The following is a 16,314-nucleotide window of genomic DNA, read 5'->3' on the forward strand; positions in this document are numbered from 1 at the left end:
CAGCTGTGAGATTTCTTACTGCTTTTTGTTCACAGGGAAATGTATCAGACTCTGCTTAGCGACTTGTGTGATTTACTGTCGCATTTATCTCACGCACTTTAGCAAGGACTTTCACAAGCAGATTGATTTTAGACCACAGCTTTTAAAGGTGTAAGATAAATGGTTCATTCACAATAAACTTGTTTGTGAAACCTTGTTCAGCATCTAAGCAGGTGTCCTGATTTGTAAAAACTGCTAAGACAGTTTGCTCTGTGGGAGCATTTTTATTGTTCAGTCCAGGTCAGTCTCCCTCATTATGAGATTTTTGCTTAGAAATCACATGGCTTCATAATTTTGAAATTCACAGGCGTAGAGGATAAGGGATGAATGGATGAATGATTTCATTCCCTTTGTGTCACAGGCAACTGCATAATTTATAACAATAACAAGCTCTATGTAACAGCATCGATCTTTATAACAACATCAAGCTCATCTTAAAAGTAAGTAGGGTTTTTATCCATGTGACTCTGTTCAGAAGTCTGTGCCAGAACTTCATGGGTTTGATGATTTTGCATTTCTCCTCATATGCTTTAATTGGTGTTTGGGGGTGTTTGGGCTCTCCATGCACCAAAGGGCTAGAAGTCTCTTACAGTAACAGGATGGATCAGACATTCAGGTAAAGTATATTTCCAACAGCATCAAGAAACACTTGCTAGCATGGATGAATGTACAGCCTGGTGATGTACAGAAGCCCCAGCTGCTCAGAGACCCTTCTCTGGGGTCAGAGAGCAATCAATGTGTTCACATTCCAAGAGGATATCTAGCTGCTTGCACTGGCCAGAAATCCCATTCTTCTTCACTCCAGCACCTTCCCCTGAACCACAAGCAGCATGAGACTTGCAACATAATGCTGGGAAATAGAGTCAGAGGTAACCAGCAGTTCTGGAAGTCAAAACTGGTGATGCAGTACTTCTACGTCTATTAGCCCCAAGCAGTCAGGAACTAATTTCTGCAGTTGGACTGTCATTCATTGTCAAGGCATGGGATTGGCAGCTTCTTGTGCAGCAGCTTCCTGCATCCAAAGGGAGCACAGACCCCTGCAGGAAGCAATGGACACCAACCATGGGATGCCTCATGATTCTTATCTCTAGTATTAAGCAAGCAGGGAGAAAGTAAAGCAGTGCTCCCCTCCTGCAATGCTTCAGTGTTAATATACCAGCCCTTACGCATGAAAACAATCAGATAGCTATATTTAGGTATTCCTAGAGATAAAAGAGGCTTGAAACCTCTTAACCATAAGGTCTGGGTAAAATATTTCTATTAAAAGTGTTCTTCAGCAGGAAGAAGCATTTCAGAAAGAGCAGATCTAACAGAAGAGTGAATTAGGTGAGAAAATGTCTTCATGCCTCAGAATATTTAGACATTTCACTGGAAAAGAGAAATGTCACTGACAAAAGGACACTTGCTGTGCAACATGTTATTCTAACACAACACAAGAACTTCTGCCACGGAGCCCTGGAGGTGATACCCCAAGCTGTCTAGCATTGCCATGTTGCTTTGTCTTTACAATAACTTCCCTAAAACCTCCATGCTCCAAAAAGCAGCCTAATGATGACCCACAGCCAGTAGGGTAGAAGGGGCAAATGAGGCACCCAGAATCACACTGTCATAATCTGGCATATCTACCTCATTTCATATTTCATTTATTGGGCAATGTAGCTGAGGTTTTGGCTTTCAGTCAAAAAAGAGGATTTTCCCAAGAGGAGAAATTGGATGAGGAATTAATGAAACCCCATAAAATGACCAAAACACCTCCCAAGCACTATTTTCCACTATTCATATTTTAAAGAATTAATCGCGGTTTTAGTGCAAGGAATAACTGTACTCTAGCCCTACGGTTATGAACTGCATAAGCTATTAGGAATTTTCCATTTCTAACTGATTGTGATCTCACGTCAGTGTAACTCTGCTCACTTTAATGGAATTAGTTCAGAATTACTCTGATGTGAAAGCAGAACAAGGTCCTGTGGTTCTATAACTATTTATACTACACATATGCCTCTGCGAGAAGCAGCTTTTAAGAGAATACAGTGGAATTTAGAGGCCATTTTTAATCAGTTCAGTTAATCAGTGGCCTACTGATCACTTCTGCTGCTTTGCATGGGATTGGCCTTATAAGTGAGGCCAGCTTTACAGGGAAAGAAAATATCCTTTATAAATCCAGCTGGCATCATTAGGAGAAAACAGGCAAATTGGGCATCTATAGAGTTTTTTTCTAATATTTTTAAAGACAGAGTTTTACCTGTAATGAAGCATTTATTGTTCTACGTTATAGTTTTTAAGAAAAGACGGGTTGCAGTTAAAAGATCCTAAGCTGGAGCTTGATTACTTCTGCTTCTGTCAACAGGAAACTAGTGCTGAAGGTTCGTAGAAACACCCTAAGGTCCCCACTTACAGTAAGACATATTTTTCTCATCTGACTTAAATACATAAGCCTGTGTTTAGCTTTAAGCATCATGAATAGTATCACTGAGACAATGAGCATGTTTGCATGGTCTGAGGCACTGTGGTCTTGTTGTGCTTCCTCTTCCTCTATTGCAGATTCCCAGGAAGCGTCAAGAGGATCCACTGCCTGGCTCTTCCCTTTTGCTTCAGCCTTATCGCCAAAGGAACTTCTTAAACATTGTGTTAGCAGAGTTGTTAGGATGAGAAGTGGCCTTCAGTGGTTTCTTAGCTGCACTGTGGGCATGGGGAGATGGGGCTAAAGAGGTAGGAAGGACTAAAGCTCCTTCTCGCTAGCTCCTTTCTGAATGGTATGTCTAGCACACATATGAACGGTAGAATGTGGGTCATACAGTCAGAAAGTCACAGGATAATTTAGACTGATAGACATCTCTGAAGTCCAATGCTTCACTTAAAGCAAAGCTAATTTCACTTCTAATAAAGGTTTTTCAGTATCTTCTCTAGCCAAGTTCTGAATATCCCAATATTTATATGTAATACACCAGGAGGTGCAGGACCAGTTATCTGTAATGGAACAAAACAGAAATAGGCTTGAGAGATGGAATGAGATGTGGTTCAGGGTTGGAATCAGATTTGAAATGTACTTAAGCTTTGGGGATTTTGTACTGTTGCCTTGGCCTTTTTCTTTAAGGGTCTCTTAAAATTACTTTAAATGGAGAGGAACAGTTTAAGCAATCTAGTTCCATAGGGCTGAATCCAGCAGTTAACAATATCCCTAGAGGAAAAGAAGTAGCTTCTGCAGCCTCTTGATTAACTGAGCATAAAATGAGCCACCCTCCCCTTGCTGTTTTAATTAGATACGAATGAACCAGTTCAAACCACATAAAAATTGACTTCTGACTCCTCTGCGTGTACATTAACCACTAGGTCACGGTTTTCTTTTCTTCCCTGAGAAAACCAATTTTCTCAGAACGGGTATGGCATTTAGAAGTACTCCCACCATATTTCTCTCCGTGCCTGCACTTCCTTATGCAAGGGACGTCCAAGAGGCGGGAAGATCGGTGTGGAAGCAGTGGACGCTTCTAGGTGGTCATCTGCCGCCCTGAGAGGGGCGGGAGGGGAGCCGGGCTCTCCCCATGCGGAGGCAGCGTGGGGTGGTTTTGGGGGGCGGTCCGGGTGCGTTAGCGCGGGCACCGCTGCCCTCTGCTGGGGGGCACAGGTCCCGCCCGGGCACCCGCCTCCTCCATCCATCCCGGAACAGGCACCTCGTTGACGGCTGAGCTCGAGCGGGGTCTCTGCAAGCCGCACACTGCCTTTGGGTGCCTCCAGTCCAGGGGTAGAGCAGCGCACGGCTTCTGCGGGAGCGAAAGAGCTTACAGAGTGCGAGCTTCCATTGCATCAGCTTAGCAAGCACCCATGTCCTGGATGATATCCCAGCATACCCTCCAGGATGGCAATGCAGCTTTGCTTCTTCCTCATTGAGGAATGAAAGAGTGTGTGTGTGGTTTTGCTGAAGAGGAACAGTTGTACTGCAAATTTATCCATCCCGTGGTAACTTCTATGATTTGTATCACAGAAATTTGTCTTGGAGGAGCTCTGATTTCAGTCATTCACAGAATCACAGCATGGTTTGGGTTGGAAAGGACCTTAAAGCTCATCCAGTTCCAACCCCCCTGGCATGGGCAGGGACACCTTGCACTAGACCATGTCACCAAAGGTTCTGTCCAACTTGGCCTTGAATACTGCCAAGGATGGGGCAGCCACAGCTTCTGTGGGCAACCTGTGCCAGTGCCTCAGCAGACTCACAGTGAAGAACTTCCTCATAGTTAATGCTTCAAAAGAGGTAGTTTCACGAAGAGGGAGGAAAATGAGGAGACAAGTCTAAATTTACCACTTAACTTCAGAGAAGTCAGTAAAAGACCCCAAATGTGAATGAAAGCTGTGGTGGGTTAAATTGTCTTATTATTGATTATATCTAATTTAAATCATCCCTCTGTCAGCTTAACGCCATTCCCCCTTGTCCTGTCACTACATGGTCTTGTAAAAAGTCCCTTTCCAGATTTCTTGTAGGCCCCTTTATGTACTGGAAGGCTGCAATAAGGTGTCTGCAGATCCTTCTCTTCTCCAGGATGAACACTTCCATTTATTTGTGATAAATACCTAACGCCAACATTCCTACCGATGCTCTTGCAGCAGTTGGACTATATGCTTGATAAGAGCTGGTGCATCCTGCATTTGAGAGACATGCAGGCTGGAATCACATACTACAGCATCTCATTTGACAGTACCCATCACACAGGTGAAATACTGAAGTAAGAAGATGAAAGAAAATGGTGTGTCAAACACCTTGAGAGAGATCTGAAGACAAGTTTCCATAAAAGTGTCTTTCATGTTGTTTGAAGCAGAAAATATATGTAAATCCCTATATTACCAGGATGTTGCCTGCAGAATCAAAATGCTGTAGTTAGGAGCTGCACAGGAAGAGTCAAGGTAATCCTCTTCACCCCAGACAAGGGAAATTGTGTTAAGGTGAAAGTTCTTTGTATTGTCGGTAAAAATCTCCCTGTGGAGAAGGGTATCTATTGAGATATTAGGCATCTCTGTAGAGATTCAGCCAGCCTTGATAGCAGTGCAAAGTAGATGGTCTTTTTAAAAAGATGAAATTACACCTGTATCCAGATAGATATGGAGCAGCCTGATGAAGAAAGGAGCATCTGTCATACAAATAGTGTGACACCTGTGACAGTTTGGCTCTGTCATAGCCCAAGGCCTGAACTTCAGTTTCATGTTAAGTTAGTAGTAAGACCCCATACAAAATCATTAGTCCTTTAGGCAGAGAGACCAAGGTGCCAGCAGCTACTTTTGGGAAGCTGATGAAGATTCTGTGAAGGGTAAACAAGACAAGGTGTCAAGAGTGCTTGACATGCAAAAGTTCATTCCAGGTGGTCTGCGAGCTGGCTCATTCAGTCTCCTGTGGTTAGGTCACAATTTCTTCTGCGTAAATTGTTGCTGGCTCCCTTCTGCAGTCAAATGCAAGATGCTCTGTGTGAGTCACTCACTATGCTGGGCTCGGAGCACGCAAACTGTACAAGGGCGCAGCTGGGACGTGCCAGAGACCTGTGGGGAGATGGGAGACACTCTGCTCCAGGAAAAGAGGCCAGAGACCTTGGGCCCCATGGGCCATGCAAACTTTCCCACAGGCTACCTGAAGCACAAGGGCTGCCAGCTGTCCAGCACTGGACCAAGGGCTTGACCCCCTGCCCTCCAGTACTCAGGCATGCAGTCACTTTGTAGGTCATAAAATGAGCCATGGTGCCTGACATGCATTCACATATGGAAAGGGAAAACTGACCTCTGTGTTGCCTGAAGGAAATGGTGCAGGCTGCTCTTTTCTGAAGACCCCTTGAGTTTTGAGCTTCCATTGTAAAGAGGACAGGATGCTGTGGAGCTCTAGCACACTCTCTGTCTTGCTGCCTCTTCCAGTCTCTTCCAACGTGAAAAGTAAATTCAGGCTAGATGGGTAGTCAGATACATACAGGGAAATGGAAGTTGATGTTCAAAGGGTAGTAATTAGAGTGTACTGGAGTCTGATAGGGGTCAGAGACAGACTGCTGTAACCTGTACAGAGGTGTGTGTTTGGATGAGCAGTACTACAAGGCTATGCTGATGCCTCTCTGCAGTGCAGAACAGATATGGAAGGACCGCTTGAGGTACTGAAATTTCTGCAAGCAATTGCTAGCTGATATGAGTAAGAAGATCAAAACTTTGACAGATTATACAGCTGCATAGTGGAGGGACTGGACAGACAGTACAGCAGGAACTGGAAATATGGTTAGTTGAAGAAAAGCTCTCACACATCTGGGAGAAAATATTTAACTACTCAGTGGGAGGGTGGAATTTGGAAAGCAGTCACTGCTGAGGGACTCCAGGGTGATAAAGGCAAAATAGATGGGAGCTTCTACTGGCAGAAGAAATAAATGCATCGTGGGGCTTTACATGAAGAGTCAAGCAAGGAGATGAGGTGGAGGAGCTGGGCAGATCTGTGAAAGGCACCAGAGCACTGCATTGTAGTAGGGCTTGTGAGCAGCCATGAGTTCCTTATTTAGCCAGAGATTCAAGTGTATCACAAACTTGAACGCTTAAGAGTTCAGGGGACTTGGGGCACATATGAAAAGCAGAGGATTTTGAAGGCATTTAGGCACATGTGGGCAACTGGAATACCTTTGCCCTGGGAGTTGCATTGCTGATGGAGAATGGCCATATATCTATTCTTTAAGATAAATACCACCAGGACTCCAGCAGTGACACGAAGACAGAATAATCTAGAGTGCTGCTGTTTAATCTCAGCTCTGGAGAAGGAAGAGGAAACTCGATGGGCCAAGTCCTGATTTTGGTTTTTGCACCAGAATGATTTCCCAGAAATCCCAGGGAGGCGTCGCTCTACTCATGACAAATGTGGGCATGGGAAGCAGCTTGTCTATCAGTGACAGCCTTTGGAAGGGTCTGAATATCTGCCTTGATATTACATTACAGCATTCCCAAGTACTAATGAGACATGCTATGTCTCTCCGTTCACCCAAAGGGAAAGTAAGGTTAAGTGACTTGCTTTATATTGCGCAAGTCTAGGGCTGTGCTTGGAATGGAAATAGCACTCAGCCCCTTTATTCTTAGCAGCATTCAGCCAAGGGAACCTCTTCTAGGATCTCCGAGGATTTCCTCCTACGGCAAAAGGTTTCAGTTCCAGTAAAGCAGGGAGGCCTGGGAGGAACAACCAGAGGAATACCATGCATTATTCACGTGCTTGAAAGCAGTGTGGAATGCAAAGGCTGAGATGCAGGAGGCAGCAGTGCCTGGCTAGGAAAGTGCAGGAGCAGTCCAGGTGGCAGGCTGGCAGGGATCCACACAGCAAGCCATGGGTGACTCAACAGCATCAGGGGGGCACTTGGTAAAGCTGTGCTGTGCCTCCTGACTTTCAACCAGCTGGTGTGGCTGGTGGAGAGCAATGTTGCCTTCTGAAGTCACCTCTGTCGAGCTGAGTTTCTGAGCAAAGTGGAGGCACTGTTGCTCGAAGGCTAAACCTCCGCAAATACATGGCAGGAAACCTGAAACCCAGCTCACCCAGCAAACCATTTAATTTTGTGCTTAAGCCAAGTCCTGTATAAATACATATAAAATACAGTTTGGGGTTCAGCCATGCTAAAGGCATGGGGGTAGAAAAATCCAAGTAAGATGTTTAATTAAGATGGTGTTTGATGAGTTCTGGGAAGGAATTTGCCTGGGATTGCAAGGAGCAAATTTATGCATCCATGAGATTCCTACCTGTCCTAAGTACTCTGCGTATCCTACTGCACTCATTTAACCCTCCAAGTTGCTAGTAATCTTAACTACAAAATGTGAAAAATGTTCATTCTCCAGGTGCTGGATAATGAAACAGCTCTATAAATGGAAGATTCCATGAAAATATATTCTGTGACTATTATTATTATATTTAATAGGTAAATACTCTTCTTAATGGTGAATCGGGCGTAACTGCTCGGTGGCTCAAAGCCTCAGAAAAAGAGAAAACAACTTCTTCCGCTCATGGCTTTCAATTACTGTTAAAGAACAAGTGCCTGAGTAAATTCCCAAAATCTAAATAACTTGAGTCCAGATTTTTAGCAACAGGGATGTTTGACTTCTGTTGAAACTGATGGAATTAAGTACCTTTGCAAATTTGGCCCCACAGCTTTTCTTAATACCTGAAATATTTGTGGGCAGATAGGTGCAGGTTTCTCAGTAAGTCACATTCTTCCATTATCCTGAATCCTGCAGAATAAGATCTCAAAATATGCTTAATATTGTGTTAACTCCGCTCTTTTTTTTTCTGCTAGTGTTAATGCAAGCCCAGTAGGACCTGCATTAACATTGCACTAGTGGTATCAGCTGAATTTAGACCCCTAAGTGTTTTTTTTAAATTGGGCAAAAACTTGTGGGTTCTTACTGTCTTTCTAGAACTCCAGATTCTTGCCTAAGTGTAACTTTGAAGTTGGTTAATACTGGAGAAACTGAAACACTGTCTCTAGGATATTCATTCAAAGCAAACACTTACTCAGTGATACAGCTCTCCAAAATGCATTACTTTTTTTTCACAGTAAATATTGTAAAGGCTTACTTCAGTATTTATGTAGTGTTACCACTATCATTGCAAAAATACCAAAAGTTTAAAGGGATAGTTGAACCAAATATGTTTTGAATCTAGGAAACAATTTGGTTTCTGTTATCGAGGTCATCTGAATGCATTTCAGTTCTTTTTCACTGATTTAGTATGTTTAATTAATAAGTATTCAACAGATTGAAACAGTTATTTAAGACCTTTTTCGTCATATATGACTAGTGGTCAGCTGTTAAAAGCTAAAAATAGCATGCATAAATAAGATAATTACATTAAGTTATTCTGACAGTGATTAAAATCAGGCGATGCAGCTACTGAATGTTTGAGTCTGATTATTATTTCATTTGCATTGTAAAGTATCGGAAAGCCATCTCAGAATATGACCCTGCTGTGTGAGGCAGTGTATAAAGGCAATACAAAATAATTCCTGCTCTCAAGGACCAGCAATCTGAACTGTCTTTTGTAGCTTATTGCTTTCCACCACTTCTTTGTTCCTCTCACAATTTCTGTTTCTAAGCTATCCATGCTATCTCCTGGTATTTTTCTGAAGCTTGAGGTTTTACTACTTCCTCTGTATTTATTTTCCTGGTAAGTTAGCATCTTTTATTCTTTCACATTCAACCCACCTGAATGTGTCCATCTCTTCCTCTTGAAGGAGTCCTACTTTCCCTTATTCCTCCTCTGCTACTCTTCACTTTTTCTTCATTAAAGTCAGATATTCAACAGGCTTGAATCAGCAGTTACCTTATGCCAGTTTACTTCTGCTGAGTCTGCTCACTTGTTCTTCTCTTTGATCTCAATGGCATTTTACCATCTCCCACCTCTGTTCTACAATACTTAGCAGCTCCATAATATTGTGCAGACACTGTCCAAGGAAACATCACAATGATGGGATAAGGTAGATAAATATCATGCTCATTAGACAGATGGGTAAATATAGGCAAAAATGTAACAGGGATGACATGAGTCAATGTATGAGGTTATATTAATCCCCAAATCCTTTATTCTCAACTCTGATACGTTAGCTTCATGTCATGCTAACACACCACTGTTCTTCAAGGCCAATGGCCAAAATGGGTTCTTACCAGAGCATCCAGGCTAATGTCCATTAAGTCAGGTCTGTCCTGGATGTCTGTCTCTGCTCTTCAGTGACTTCAGTAGACCCATAAACTGCCTTCATTTCCAAAGACAGAGTAGTTCTGCCACTGATTTCCATGTGGTTGAATGCAGTTTTGTTTCTGTATAGAGATGCCCTTTTTACTCTGAATAGTCTCAAAGAGCCAAGGAGGCCCACAGTGCCGTTCTGTGGAGGGTATCTGAACAGCAATCAGAAATCTAGAGGGAATCCTGCAAATCCACAGGACTGTTGCCAACTGGACACGGGGGATGTGGTTTAGTATGAGCCACTCCCTGGGCTGCCAGGGACAGAGGGAAAATTAAGGAAAAAACTCTGTTGACTACCCTCCTCCCCCCAGTCTTCCATTGCTTTCCAAAATGACCATTTACAACTGAAGTAGGTAGTTTCATGGGCATTCATGATGATGTAGGTTGTGCAGCACTAAGATGAGTTCCTGGGCTCTCCCAGCTGTTCCCCATGGCAGGAAAGCTTTCCATGGGAAGAATAAAGGACATTTCCCTTTATGGATGGTCTTACAGCGATACAGGTAGCTCATGACAGTGGATTCAGGAATCTTGTTCTCCTAGCAGCAAATTGCATAGGTACCTTTGAGAGAAAGAGTCATGTATTAGAAAGATATGATAACAGCACTCTGTTTGGCATGGAAGGATAAGAAACTGAAAAAAGGCCACTGAAGCCAGCAGGAGGATTTCGTTGTTGACTTTAGGGAATGTAAGGCTCAGCTGAATAATGATGCAGGTAGATGTGAGCAAGTATTTTTAGAGAGTACATGACCCTTTAGAAACTATATTGAGCAGTGAAGAGCAAGACTAGGTGTGGCCAGCAAATGAAGTAGTGCAAGCGTTAGGTAACGTATCAGGTAATGTTTCCTTGTAGTGAGGTCTGAAACTGGAGCTGCTTCTCAAGGGAGAAATGAACTCTACACCACTTAGTGAGTTAGGAGTGCATGTTCCTTTCCTGCCCTCTTCCCAAGGGAGTGGGGCTTGTCTCACCGATCTAAAGAAGCCTTTCCATCTCTAATTTCTTCTTAGTTTGTTTGAATAGGTTATCTGATCTAATTATGTAACATTCAAGTGCACAAGTGCAGGAAGAAGTGATAAAATCAAGAACAGCTTTAATGAGGCCAAAAAAGGAAGAAAAATGGAGTCAGCTCAGGGGACCTCAGAGGTCCTTTTGGTGCTTTTCAAGCAAAGAAATTAAAACATCGCTAAGACAGAGGAAGCTGGTTTGAGTCAGAAGGTTGATTTTGAACTACGAGAGCATTTAGTAATTTCAGTCTCCAGAAAGAAGTAGGTAGTCTTCAGATTAGATAGTGTCAGGAAACATATCTGCTATGATATTTATAATTAAGACTGCAGTCATTCAGAGAACTAGTCCTGCTGTGCAGACATGCATTCCTGCCTTCTGTAGACTGAGGTATCTCTTGCAGTGGGGTGGGACTGAGTGGAGAGACTGATCAGGAGGAAGGATGGATGGCCACAGAGGGATGGCTGAATACAGGCATCCACATACAGGTCTGGGAAAGACTGATGATGACAAGGAAGTGCTTAGAAACACATTTTTGTACAGAAAGTATCCATTTTCTTCATTCAGTTCTGTTAGCTTATCGGTTAAAATTAAACTTCATAGAAAGGTAGGAAAGGAGGGGAATTGCATCTTAAGTAAAGGGGGTGTGATAATATCCAGCTGTTCCTCAGAGGATGGTGAAGGGTTGTCATTGCCTGCTAGACAGAGATTTTGAAAAAGCATGATGTACATAGTGGTTCAAGGTCACTAGAAGAGCTCTAGGGCCTGAGGGGGAGAGCTAGTCCTCAGCTGAGTAAGCTGGGGTGCTGCTCCAATTTGCTTCCTCCCTGGATGGTAGATAGTCTAAAGCTTCTCCCAGTGATTAGGTACTGACTAGGGTCCCCTTCCAATGCCCAAATGTGCTTCAAAGGACACACCATGTAAGCAGTTTGGGAATTTGGCCACAATTGTATGGCTTGAGGTGATGAATGAGGAATAAATGCAGGTGATGTTTTAAGTGGTGGAGACTGCCATAGAAATGGAAGGAAGGTGGTGAATGAGGAATTACTTGAGCAGAAGCATAAAAAAGAAATAAAGAGAAACAGCAGTGGGTATCAGATATACACAAGCCCCAGGACAGTCGGAGGAATGGTTACATGCCTGCATTCCATTTCCAGCATAAGATAATACAATCAGGCCCACTCGAGAGATCTCCATGCCTAATGGGAAAACAGCACATCAACACATGCTGTCACCACAGCTCCTAAATTAATGAGGAGGTGATTCATGGTCTCAGAAACAGAGACATGATCAGTGGAAAGCCACTTGGAACCTTCTTTTCTCAATAATGATACCAGCAGTTTACCAGTGACCATGGTTTCAAGGCCAGATTGGATGGGACTTTGAGCAACCTGGTCTAGTGGAAGGTGTCTCTGCCCCTAGTAGGGGGTTGGAACTGGATGATCCTTCAAGTCTCTTCCAATCCAAACTGTTCTATGACTCTGTGATTTTGTGGGCACATGGATTCAACCTGCTGTTACACTGAGCAACAGACCTCCTGTATTACATCAAGAAAATATATTGGAAATTAAAAAAAATGGCAGGCCAGATTCAGCATTTAGTTATATAACCATAAAGGAGGAGCAAGTGACAGGCTGGGCCCAGTTCTGTTGCTTTGAAGCTGGTCTGTGATGAGAATCAAGTCCTCATGGGTTGATTCATGGGCTGGTGCTCCCTGCCCTTCTGCTTCAGCACAGAAACCCAGGGAGGTCGAGGCGCTGTGGGATGGGCTGGGGGGAAACTGGGTATCTAATACCAATGAATGCCAGTGAGAGGATCTGCACACAGGGTATGGGAACAGGGCTCAGAAAAACATCCTTCCCCATTCATTGTTGTGAATCACAGACTCATTTAAAAAGGTGCACTTCTCGCTCAGTGCAGAGTAATTTCTGGGGCAAGCTTTGTTTGCTCTGGAGTCAAAGAACGAGATGAGTTTCCCTTGTATCACTAAAAAGAGATACTTTCTTGGCTCAGGACTTGTTTTCCCAACACATTAGCGTGGAGACTTTCAAACAGGGGTGCCGCATGAGGCACTGGCAAAGCAGGCTGTTACACAGGGCACCAGCCTGGGATGTGCAAGGTGTGTGCGCAAAATACCAGTGCCTTTGCTGCCTATTTTGCTGATATGAAAGAGACAGGATGGCTTCTGCTGCTGCTGTTACTGAGGGAAAGGACAAGGGAGAAGCTGCTGCTGTTGGAATTTGTCCCTTGTATCTTCCTTTCTGCCTCCCCTCTGCTCCTCTCTTTCCACTGTCAGAAGTGAGCATCATTAGGGCAGCAAGGTCAAGCTTGGTCTTTGCAGCTGAGAGGTTCTGGTATCTCCTCCCCAGCTGCCATGGACAGGGGAAACCTGGCCAGCTTCTTTCCCTCCTTATTTGCACCTTATTTGAGCGGCTTCGCCATGGTATGGTGAAGGAAGATCATATTTGAAAGTTCTTGCAATCTATTTATTATACAATTTACTGGTGGAATATATGTTATATAACACACACACATACACATATATATAACACACCTGTATACATAGCTAGATATTATTCTGACATGAATGTCTTCCTAAGTCTAGATGCAATTCTCAGTCAGCTTTTGACTGATGATAAGGAAGCCCATCCCTTTCCTGCAGACAGAAATGCTGCACTTCAGTTTTGGTTGTGCCCATAAGTCATTACTCTACTCACACTTTTACCTGCCTGTAACCCAAGATAAGTAGCTAGAGCAGCAGGTTAGGAGTCAGTACTGATACCTGGACTTGGCTGCTGGCTCCGTAACTCACTTCTTAAGGTCAAATAACTTCTTTGCTCCTTTTTCTCCCTGGCTAAAACAGGAATATTTTTTGCAACAGGCTACAGAGGTCATGGTCCTTCCTGTATTTTTCTCAACTATTTCTATTCATCCAAATTATTGTTGCAGCTTAGACCTCACAGGCGAGATATTATTATTTCCAGCCAGAATAAACAAAAATAAGGAAAAAAGAAATGAAAGATGTGTAACATTTACCTGCATAGAATATCAGGACAAGCATCTGCTTCCAAAACAAGGACAGTGTTTAATTTAGAGTGAGAACATGGACATCAGAGTCCTGCCTAACCACTGTTAAAACAGAGGTTAAACAAAGGTTTTCCTCACCAATATTTTCCCTCTGAGTAGAAAATAAGTAAAGGGTAATATCCATGTAATGAACCCCAGTTATCACAACTGCACACTGTGCATGAGATTTGCAGCTGGAAAATTAATTTCATTTTTCCTGCATTCAGCACCTACAATATTTTGGCTCTTTTTTTTTTTCTGCTCCAATTAAAAAATATTTTTCTATAAACCTAGAAAGGTCTCACCCAATGCTGTTCCCTGTTATCCTACATAACAGGCCAGGTGTAACCCTTTTTATTAGTGTTTTGGTTCTGAAACTGACTTTATAAAAAAGCAGCCAAAAGTCTTGGAGATATAATCAAAGCTTGGGTAAAAAGGAAAACATTTGGCTCATGTCCCTGTTAGTGACAACAATCGATCCCCAGACAAGCATGGGTTCAAAAAATGTGTCAAGAACCCACTTTATATTTTAAATAGACCATGAAAGACGTTCAAATTCTTCATCTGGAAGAAAAAACAGAGGGGGAGGAGATGCAGGGAGGGAGAGATTTCCTTCCACCAGGCAGTGAGAGATCACTTCACGCTTTCCTTTGGTGGGTTACAGGGGCAATTGTAAAGCCATCTCATGTGAACAGATGGAGGCAAAGGATCTCAGCTTTCACCAGGAGCGGGTTAAAGACCTGATGCCTGGGATGGTGGGTTAGACAGGGCCCAGCAGTGGGGGCTTTCTGCCCCTTGACAGTCAGGCGTCTCCAGGGCCTGCTGGGGTGGCAGCAATCCTTGGGGAGCACCTCGGCAAGTTCTCAGCAGACCGGCACCAGCTAAGCCTTAGACTTGTATAGGCACTTCACATTTAAGAGCATGTCTAATCCAATCACCGGCAGATTGGAAGCTATCTATGTACCTCCCATATAGCATATTCTTGTCGGCTTGAAAGCAATCTTCTCCTTGTCAGCATTCTCCCCTTGTCTTCCTATCAGTCTGTGCAAGCAGCGGCCTCCCCCCTTGGGCACACAGAGCTAATCCTATTTACTCAGCCCATCAATTTAACAGCTTTAAATATTCGCATGGGTTAGATGGATGCATCTGAAAATGTTTGCAACATTTCTCGGCCAGCAAGTGAGGGGGGGAGAGTGGTGTGGTGAGCAGTGGGAGGTAGCCTTCCCATGCTGGCAAATGCAGAAAAAAGTCATTCAAAATGATGAAGGCTGAGGCATGTCTCATGCTCACACACACACTTGCACATACACACACAGAGCAGACTACACATGTGCAACTCATTACACACACGTGCACACACTAGCAGAGTGACACTTTCACACACCATGGTCCCTGTTTCTGTTAGTTAGCTGTAGATTCGGGTTTTGACACACTCTTACCCTTGCTTTACGTGGGCCCACTGGTACAGCTGTATGTGGTGTGGCCAAGTGCTGTCTGATCCTGCTTGCTGTGCTGTTGCTGGTATTGGTCTGAGTGGCATGGTCCGGTGGGATTTAGACCCTGCCTGTATTAGCTCAGGCACATGGTCTCAGACATGCTCATTCTCTCCTCCTGTTTAAACTGGAAGATGTGCATAGAAGTACCTAACACCCCCTAAAGAGAGCACTGACCATGTGTGCCTCCTACGTGAGCACAGACACACATGCCAGTTGCAGAGGAGTTCAACCTGACACAAGCAGGCTTTACACTTGACTCCATTCTCAGCTGTCTGTTTACAGATCCCTGAACTGAAATTCCTCCCTTTAGTTTATCTGACCTGAGCATCCTTTAGCTATACCTCCTGTGCTCTGGCTATAGATTAGAGCAGGCCTGAGGAGGCAAGTCCTTTCACAAGGAGTCAAGAGGACAAACGGGAAGCTCCTAAATGCTCCCAGCCTCTTGCCTCTGTTATGGATGATTGTGGATTTCAGCAAGAACCAGCATCCACCTCTGAAAACCCAGTGGAGACTGCGGGGAGTTTTTGTTGTGCCTCTCCTCCAGCACTTGTGTCTTTACTAATCAGTTTACTAGAAGTGTGGAACAGCCTTTGGCTTGTGGTTTAACTCACCTGCATGAGTCACACCTGAATTCCTCTCTTTAACCAGTGGAGGTTATATAGAATTGGGGTGGCTGTTGCCCTCTGGGTATTGCAGTCTTTGATGTGCAAAGGACATATATCTGTCTGACATTTGACCTGGCACACTTTTTACATTTAATCTGCTCTTTTCTGTGTGGTTCTCAAACTCTTAGAAATGTTTGTGTTTTTTTTTTTTTGTGGTGGATATCATGTATGCTAACAAAAATCTCAAGAGGTTTCTAGTGCGAGCAGCAGGCAAACTTGCAGATTGTCTTTGGTGGGGCTCTTCCCTTAAACCAGGCAGACATATTTCCATCATTCTGAACTGAGGCTGAAGGCTGAAATGGAGTAAAAAGAGGATGTGTGGTGGATGCC

Source organism: Pezoporus wallicus, unplaced genomic scaffold, assembly GCF_028554395.1.
Source record: "Pezoporus wallicus isolate ANWC-B61680 ecotype Strahan unplaced genomic scaffold, APGP_CSIRO_Pwel_v1 scaffold_3294, whole genome shotgun sequence".
NCBI classification, from domain to species: domain Eukaryota; kingdom Metazoa; phylum Chordata; class Aves; order Psittaciformes; family Psittacidae; genus Pezoporus; species Pezoporus wallicus.